At 43.6% G+C, this 9,140-nt stretch overlaps 1 long non-coding RNA gene across 2 annotated transcripts in view; it reads right to left on the bottom strand.

Annotated features, from left to right (window-relative positions):
- Positions 1–4,927: 4,927 nt before the first annotated feature.
- The window catches only part of LOC128321971 (uncharacterized), a 48,206-nt gene continuing 43,993 nt past the window's right edge, over positions 4,928–9,140 (bottom strand). For both annotated transcript variants that reach the window (XR_008305447.1, XR_008305446.1), the window contains exon 3: positions 4,928–5,163. This is a non-coding gene — a long non-coding RNA (uncharacterized LOC128321971). The remainder of the gene's footprint in view (positions 5,164–9,140) is intronic.

Genomic DNA, 9,140 nt, shown 5'->3' with positions numbered 1-9,140 from the left:
GCTGAGAGGCAGAGAAGATCTATTCACTGATATAAATCATTGTCTCAGTGGGGACCCTCCACACGACACCTTGGAAAAAATGTAGCAAGCCTGCAAACTGTTCTCAAAGTGAAGAAAATCAGCTACTATTTTCTCACTCTCACACAACGCTTTAAACCTGAAAGTCAAGATAAGATCCAACTACAAGCTGTGGCTGTGCGAACGGCACATTGCTTTTCCCGTATGCAAGACGAGGTCAAAACCCAGATTGTACGAATGAACACCAAGCCTATGTACACCAAACCACCCTGAGCCATTTTGGAAGGGCGGTATACAAATCAAATTAAATAAATAATAATAATAATAATAATAATAGTATTGATGATAAAATTCAGCCATCCCAGGTCCTTGGGAAGGACTCGATGTCTGGATAAAACAAACCAGTCAATAACACCTGTCTGACTGTGTAAACAAGAGAAAATAATAATAATAATAATAATAATAATAATAATAATAATAATAATAATAATAATATATGCAGCAAAGCAGTTTTAAGTTGCCATCTGGAAAAAACCCTGTACTGCATTTAGAAATTGTTTTGAACATTTCATAAGTGAATTATTCTTGCATTGCAATTAACTTATCCATCCAGAGTATGACAAATTCTTTTTCAAATAAGCTGGTTTTAAAAAAAAAATTAACCTGGCCTTCCCCTTCCCCACAATCATGCTAAATGTGTGCTCTTGTACAATACAAGAAACAAGAAGAAACAAGAGGACCACCCAGTCTTCTATTTCTTCTCAGAATTGAGAATGTACATTTAGCTAACTGCTGAGCTGATTTTTAGCAATAAAAATTATCCTACAGGGCTAAGGCTAGTCACATCGTATTGTTTAACAACCCCAGATGTCACATTTTAGCATATGAACCAGAGAGACTGTTCCAGATGTGAGGTCCTGACACATTCAGGCGACCCACAAGAGTGGCACAGGCATGCCCCTATACAGTTTTGCCATGGGAATGGAAAACAGAAATCAGACTTTATTTTAAAAACAAAACAGTTAGCATATTTTGCAACACCAAGACTAGAGAGGCCAATGGTGTTCTAGATAGGAAGTCTTGGCCAGGAGACTCTTCTAACCCCACATGAGACATGCATCATAAGTAGTTCTTCTAGCCTGAAATCTAGAAGAAGTTTGTGTACATTTAGGATATCCTGACAAATAGGGTTTTTTTAAAAAAACACGTAATTGTAATTTTTATGCCTGAGATGGCAGAGGAAAATTTGAGGATTTACAGTGGGTTCACACAACTGGTGGAAAGTAAGGTGGTGGGAAAGGTGGTTATTTTTAGCAATTAGAAATATCCTATAGGGCTAAGAATAGTCATTGTTTAACAATCCCAGCTGTCACACTTGAGCATATAATACAGAGAGAGTGTTTCAGATGTGAGGTCCTGATATGCAATGATTTCTGGCTATCCACAAGAGTGGCAGAAGCAAGCATGCCCATAGCAGTTTTGTTATGGAAATGGGAAGCAGAAGCCAGATTTTATTTTAAAGAACAATCATCTCCTATATGAAATGCCTGTGATTAAACAGATGCAGAGTTGGGCAGACTAATAATCTCCATCTAATTCATCACTGACCTGTTTACAGTGGATTAATTGTATGCAGCTGTTGCATGCTTGCATTCCACTTTGGGGATTATAGCATTGCTGCTCTTGTGCATAAACCTGAATATCATGGCAATCTCTTGGCATGGCATCATGCTGATGTCACTCAATCTTAAAGTCTTGCTGAAAATCAAACAATTTAATACCCCTCAAATTGTATTTGCCCTGGAGTGCCAGGAACCTCAGAAGACCGAGCAGATAGGACATGGCCACACTGCTTCTTTGTGCGGAATACAAATTAAGGTTAAATGTTACCCCCATTAAATTGCATTGGATGAGTCAGCTCTGAGTATACTTTCTGCACAATTGCAACACATGGGCAAGGAATCTTTCAGTAGCACCCGATGCTTATGCTGCTGCATCATCTACTTTCTTTTTCTTGGGGGTTTTGTTCTGTTTTCTCCCACCTCAGCATAAATGTTCTTGAGAGTGGGATATAGAGACAAAAAGATGCATCTTTCATTCTGATGAGGCATCCATTTCTTCAAATTCACATGGGAGCAAATTAAGAAAAAATCTGCTGCCAGTGCAGATACACAAACCATTTGTAAAACCGAGCAGGAGTTTCTGGAAATGTTGTTCTAGATGCAGGTAAACTGTAATTAAGCATGGATTCACATGAGTAAGTTTGCCTACTTTATCCTTGTGTTTACATAAATGTGGGGTGATAAAATTGCAAGCATAATCCACCAGGAATTCCTTCCGTGCAAGTTGCATTATGAGCACGTTGTCATATAGCTGCTTCTCTCACGAACACAATGTAATCTCTTACATAGATTTAACCCAGAGCTTATTCAGAAACAACTCAATTTCCTCCTTCTCCTTTCCCTCCGGTAACCTTTCTGATGCCAACCCCCACACTCACTACAGGATTCCCACTGGGACAAACTTCTAAACAACAAAACATAAAAGATACTGGATAGAATACAACACATGTGTCCCCTCCACACGCCTCATGATTTTTGGTGCACTAATAGCTCTAACATATGAAAGCAAAAAAGCTCTGCATATTTTAAAAAGAGTGTCGTAAAATGTGGTTGTTGTTAAAGTTGAGTATTTATATCAATACCTTTTCTAGGTATTTGCTAGATATACTTTGTGTGCCTTTATTTTCATTGTTTTCAAATCTCTGTCCTGATCCTCAGGAAGCCTGACTCACAATACCTGAGCAATTTGGTTTAACAAGTTTCTGGAAGGCAAGCCTTATTCTGGCAGGCCTCCACTGAGTAATAGGAGTGCTCACAAAAAAAGCTAGAGGGCAAACCACAGGGACATTCAAACCCTGCCCAAATACTGAGCAGAACAGATCAAGTGAGGTTTATTGTATTCAGTGACTCTTCCACAAAGACTTGAGAGTTCAGCAATCCTGGCCAAACATGAAAGCCTCTCCCAATATATGACAAAAAGATGGCACCAAAAGCTGCTCATCTTCTTCAGGGGATGATGAGGAAACATAAAGAAATGCTTTCCAGTAAGCTGTGCTCTTTTTTCCTGATGTTCACGAGTAGTTTATACTTCTTCACACAGCTAACAGACAATGAGGTTGTTCACACAAGGGGGGGGGAGGGTTCGCTTCACTCACCTTCCCCTGAGATGATTTGCAAAATGTTGCTGGAAGCACCATCTGTGAGAGCCAGCATGGTGTAGTGATTAGAGTGCTGGACTAGGACTGGAGAGACCCGAGTTCAAATCTCCATTCAGCCATGATACTTGCTGGGTGACTCTCGGCCAGTCACTTCTCTCTCAGCCTAACCTACTTTTGTGAGGAGAAACGTAAGTATGTAGTACACCGCTCTGGGCTCCTTCGAGGAAGAGCAGGATATAAAATGTAGTAGTAGTAGTAGTAGTAGTAATAATAATAATAATAATAATAATAATAATAATAATAATAATAATAATAATGGGACTTCCGACTACAAACAGACAAACATCTGCCACACAATACACCAGATATAACTGTAGTCGAGAAGAAAGAAAAACAAGTCAAAATAATCGACATAGCAATACCAGGGGATAGCAGAATAGAAGAAAAAGAAATAGAAAAAATCACCAAATACAAAGATCTACAAATTGAAATTGAAAGGCTGTGGCAGAAAAAGACCAAAATAATCCCAGTGGTAACTGGCGCCCTGGGTGCAGTTCCAAAAGACCTTGAAGAGCACCTCAACACCATAGGGGCCACAGAAATCACCATCAGCCAATTACAAAAAGCAGCTTTACTGGGAACAGCCTATATTCTGCGACGATATCTATAACAACTGACAATCAAATTCAGCCATCCCAGGCCCTTGGGAAGGACTCGATGTCTGGATAAAACAAACCAGTCAATAATACCTGTCTGACTGTGTAAACAAGAAATAATAATAATGTGAGAACAGCCTCCAATATAGTTTTGCAGGCAGGGAGTGCCCATATGCCATTAAGAGGTATGAGCAAGCATGTCTCCTTCCCCCTCCTGGTATGCTGTTCTGGTTTTAATAATCATGTGAGGGGACAGTTCATCTGAACCGCTAACATGCTGCTGCTGCTGCTTCTTCCAATTTCTATACTGCCCTTCCAAAAATGGCTCAGGGCGGTTTACACAGAGAAATAAATAAATAAGATGGATCCCTGTCCCCAAAGGGCTCACAATCTAAAAAGAAACATAAGATAGACACCAGTAACAGCCATTGGAGGGATGCTGTGCTGGGGGTGGATAGGGCCAGTTACTCTCCCCCTGCTAAATAAAGAGAATCACCACGTTAAAAGGTGCCTCTTTGCCAAGTTAGCAGGGGATGTACATTGGAAGGATACACCAGAGCAGGAAGAGGACATGCTTGCTCAGGTCCCTAGTCACATGTGGGAGGGGCTGATGCAAACATGCTATCCAAACTGACCTGTTGCTTACAAGAGCTACTTTGAACTCTATGCTCTATAGAGCTCTATGTAAGGTTGCCACTTTTTTTTAATTGACTCTGCTCTTGTGCCCCTTAACAGCTCAGAACTTAGGAATTTAGCAGGCAAAGCTCCCCCTCACACACACACATATCCTCATACCATAAAAACACATCTTTCAGACATATATAGATTTTCTGTTCAGGTGTTGTACCATGCATGGGTAACCCAGACAGCTGATTCAAGCTCCAGCATTGACTGTGCCTGGTAACATCAGTCCCATCCTTTTGTTTAGCCACACATTTGAAACAGAGTTTCAATAATGACTCTTTATTTTATTAAAATAAAATAATGAAATACAGTAACATTTGGGGGGAAAGAAAGCCACATTATAGCACATTTTTCCTAAAGTGGCTGATGTGCCTTTAAAAGCTATATAACAGGCAGAATTGAACTGATGAAGCTGTTCCATAGCATAGCATAGACCCACAGAAATGAGGAAAGTTGCCTCTATTACATTTCTGCCCATCATGCAACAGTCAAGGCACCTGTTAGGAAGTTTGCAATCCTCCCATCTCCTTTCTGTCAACTTCACTGAAGCAGCAGGGAGCTCTCTCTAGGATACCTTAATCTCAGCTGAAGGAAAAACAAAGGGAGAAAGGGTATTAGAAGCAAGATGTAAACTTAGAAACTCTCCCTGAATCTAGTATCAAGAAGTTTTGCAACACTGGATTCTTTTATCTCCTCTGTATCCCACCTGCCTCTTATACCTCTGAACTTTTCCTTTCTTAAATGAAATATGTTTAAATCTCAAGGAGGTAGTTGTATTCAGCAGTGAGGCATTGTCACGGTTAATTTGAAAGTTTCCGTATAGGGACGTCTTTGGCCTTGTAGATGCCTGGCTGATGCAAACATTAACATATTCCCCAAAGACACAGCCTCCATCTGATTAGGAGGAAGGAAACCCCACAAGAATCCTGTCGTCATTGAACAAACAGCTTGCATCATCAGCTTCAAGAAAGGAGCAATCAAAGCTGGGCTTAAGGCAAAAGAGATGATGTTCAAATTCAAAGGAGCATGAGTTCACAAGTTTGAAATAAGTGCTAACCATCCAACGTTAGGTTACAATCTTGGCCGTTATCATCTCCCAGAATGGTTCTTATGCTTAGGCTATTGCCTGATGCAAAATGTTTTGAGATGGCTCAGGCACATTGCATGATTGATAGTTGATAGATTTCACATATTCAGATCATCATCAATCATCACCATCCTGCTTTACAAGAAGTTGGTTCCCTGTACCCAAAGTGCTCACAATCCAAAAAAGAAGCCCACGATAGACAACAGCAACAGCTAGCAGAACAACACTATGCTGGGGCTGGAGAGGGACAGTTGCTCTCTCCCTGCTTAATCTAAGAGAGTCACCACTTCAAATGATAACCTCTTTGCTCAGTTATCTGCTCCTAGCTGCAGTAGTCATGCGAACACTGTAAGACATGAACTCTCCCAACCTGCCTTCTTTTGTGAACCATTTTACACATTACCTGCAGCTTGCACAAACCAGAGGGCACGGCAGCAGCATCTGGATGTGACAAAACCATGGTTTTACACATTTGGACTACCACAATCTTAAACCTCTGGCACATTTGCCTCTGGTTTGCCGTTATGTCCAAAGGCATAACGAAGCTTGGCAGGACAGGCAGTGCAGTGTTGAGATCCACCGACCCCTGTTCCTTTACCTCTGACCTGAGTGCTGATTGTCAGACATGGGAAAGGTGAGTTCAGCCTTGGTGGCAGAGCATTAATCCCTGGCTTTCCCAGTTAGGGTTGGGAGAGGCACCTGTCTGAAACCCTGGGGAGCTGCTGCCAGTCAGTGCAGACAACACTGACCTAGATGGACCAATGATCTGACTCATAGGCAGCTTCCTATGTTCCTATTGGGGATGGGGCCAGAGCTCAGTGGCAGAGCATTTGCTTTGCCTGCAGAAGGTCCCAGGTTCAGTCCCTAGCATTTCTAGGTAGAGCTGTGAAAGGCTCTTGCCTGAAACCTTGGAGAGCCACTGCCAGTCAGTGTAGACAATACTGAGTTAGATGGACTAATGGTCTGACTCAGTACAAGGCAGCTTTCTACTCCTCCCTGGCTGTGGGGTGTCCCAACCTAACTTGCCAGATTCCACTTCTGTATCTCTCTGCAGTGAGCTACCAGCCTTTCCCCCTGCCTGAGTGCAATTGGGATTCTCTTGGGATCCAGTGTCTCCCCTGGCAAAAAATGTGCTTTCCTGCAGATGGATGTTGCTTCCCCCAGGAGCCTTGAACTCTTGCCCTGAGGAGGCCAGTGCATCTGTTGCCCGTGCTTAGGCCATCTTCCCTCTCTGTTTGTTTTGTGCTCAAAAGGCTGGTTATTGGTGGCATGTGGGTACATGTCAATGGGATAAAGGGATTATACCAAGCCACCACTCCTTGTGCTGGAGCCCTGTCAGCACTCCGTTTGCAGCCTCTTGCTGACTTCAACCACCATAGCCCAGGCAGTAGCAGGCACTGTGGCATCTTGGGTTCTGGCTGACTGTGTGTGTGGTAAAGTGTGGTGACATAGGAACATAGGAAGCTGCCATATACTGAGTCAGACCATTGGTCTATCTAGCTCAGTATTGTCTTCACAGACTGGCAGTGGCTTCTCCGAGGTTGCAGGCAGGAATCTCTCTCAGCCCTATCTTGGAGAAGCCACGGAGGGAACTTGGAACCTTCGGCTGTTCCCAGAGCACGGCTCCATCCCCTGAGGGGAATATCTTGCAGTGCTCACACATCAAGTCTCCCATTCATATGCAACCAGGGGAGACCCTGCTTAGCTATTATTATTATTTTATTATTATTATTACATTTATATCCCGCTCTTCCTCCAAGGAGCCCAGAGCGGTGTACTACATACTTGAGTTTCTCCTCACAACAACCCTGTGAAGTAGGTTAGGCTGAGAGAGAAGTGACTGGCCCAGAGTCACCCAGCTAGTTTTCATGGCTGAATGGGGATTTGAACTCGGGTCTCCCCGGTCCTAGTCCAGCACTCTAACCACTACACCACACTGGCTCTGGGGACAAGTCATGCTTGCTACCACAAGACCAGCTCTCCTCTCTGCCTTCCCATCACTGTGAATGATTGACTTCTTCCCATGCTCAGCCACTTGGGGGCCTCTCTGGTAGGCCACCCTATGACTGCACATCCTGGCAGCATTGCCATGGATGCTGGGTCAGTGGCAAGCAGGGTCGCATGTCTCTGAGGGAGGAAGGGTTCAGCTCCTTCCATCTTGTGCTGGATTATGATAGGATCCAGACCACTTTATGCTGATGTCACAATGGTGTCATAAAGGAAGCATGAGATTGCTTTGCCCATAGGTAAAAGGGCAGCTGCAGTTCAGCCAGGGGCGTAGCAAAGGTTGGAGTGGGCCCAGAGACAAGATTTTAAAATGCCGCCCCCCCTCACTGAAGCTCAGCTCATGAAGTGAAGAAATCTTAAAAGAGGCTGAATAGTTGCAAGTCATTTAATGGTACTAGAGAAAGACAGGCTGTTATAGTAGCTCCAGGTCTTAACACTCACATCAATTTTGGAGGATGAATACAACTGAAGGAAGCCCGGGCGGGTGCATGGCTGGGGGAGTCAGTCATGTGACTTGCCTCTGGAGGGCCCCCCAAGGCATCGGCCCCCAGACAACAGTCTCCCCTTGTCCTATTATAGTTACACCCCTGAGTTCAGCATTAAAGTGGGTCAGGAGCAGTGTTCTCTCTCATTCTTGTCATCTGTGCGCAGAATGAGCTTTCCCCGCCGCCTCTGGGCAGCAGTATCAAGGCAGTATCAAGGCAGTGTGTGCGCACGTGAATTCAGAATGGGGCCTTCTTGATTCAACCTGAGCAGGATCTAAAATTAACTAAGCAGACATCAAATAACTTGTGAGCATGTGCACACATGCACACGCTTTAGAGGAAACATTGGTCACTTGGGGGAAGGTTGTACACTGAACCACAGTATTTTTGAAGTTTCCATAAATATATGTGAAGCTGCTTCCACTGTGTCAGACCCTTGGTCCATCTATAGCACAGTATTGGTCAGTCTTAGCTACTGGCAGTGGCTCTCCAGGGTTTCAGACAGGAATCTTCCTCCACCCTACTTAGAGATGCCAGGGACTGAACCTGAGAACTCTGCATGCTAAATGTGTGCTTTACCACTGAACTCCAGCCCCATCTCCTCAGGGATGCCAGTGCCAGCAAAGAGGCCACAACCGATTGACCCAGCCAGAAACCCCCTCATCATCAGAGGAACTGCAAAAGTCTAATTGATTTTTGTTCACAGGAATGAGTAAGAAGGTGCTTCCCTTCCCATTTCTTCCCCATCTGAAACACACTGTAAGAATGAATATTATAAAAGAGGACTGTTGTTGATGCCCCTGTGGCTTCACTCCATGGTGACCTGGCAATTGACATTTTCCCTTTATGACAGTTAAAGAGCTAGCTAGGCCCATAATCAGCCTTGGTTCTGCTGAGAGAGTCATTGCTTGTTTTTGTTTCAGAACCATGCAATAGACTCAAAAACAGATGAGCTTAGTGTGCAGCCTCCCTCTTTCATTGGG

The sequence above is a fragment of the Hemicordylus capensis genome, chromosome 4, assembly GCF_027244095.1.
Source record: "Hemicordylus capensis ecotype Gifberg chromosome 4, rHemCap1.1.pri, whole genome shotgun sequence".
Lineage (NCBI taxonomy): Eukaryota > Metazoa > Chordata > Lepidosauria > Squamata > Cordylidae > Hemicordylus > Hemicordylus capensis.
The sequence above is the reverse complement of the archived record's forward strand: the minus strand, read 5'-3'. Positions and strand labels throughout refer to the sequence as shown.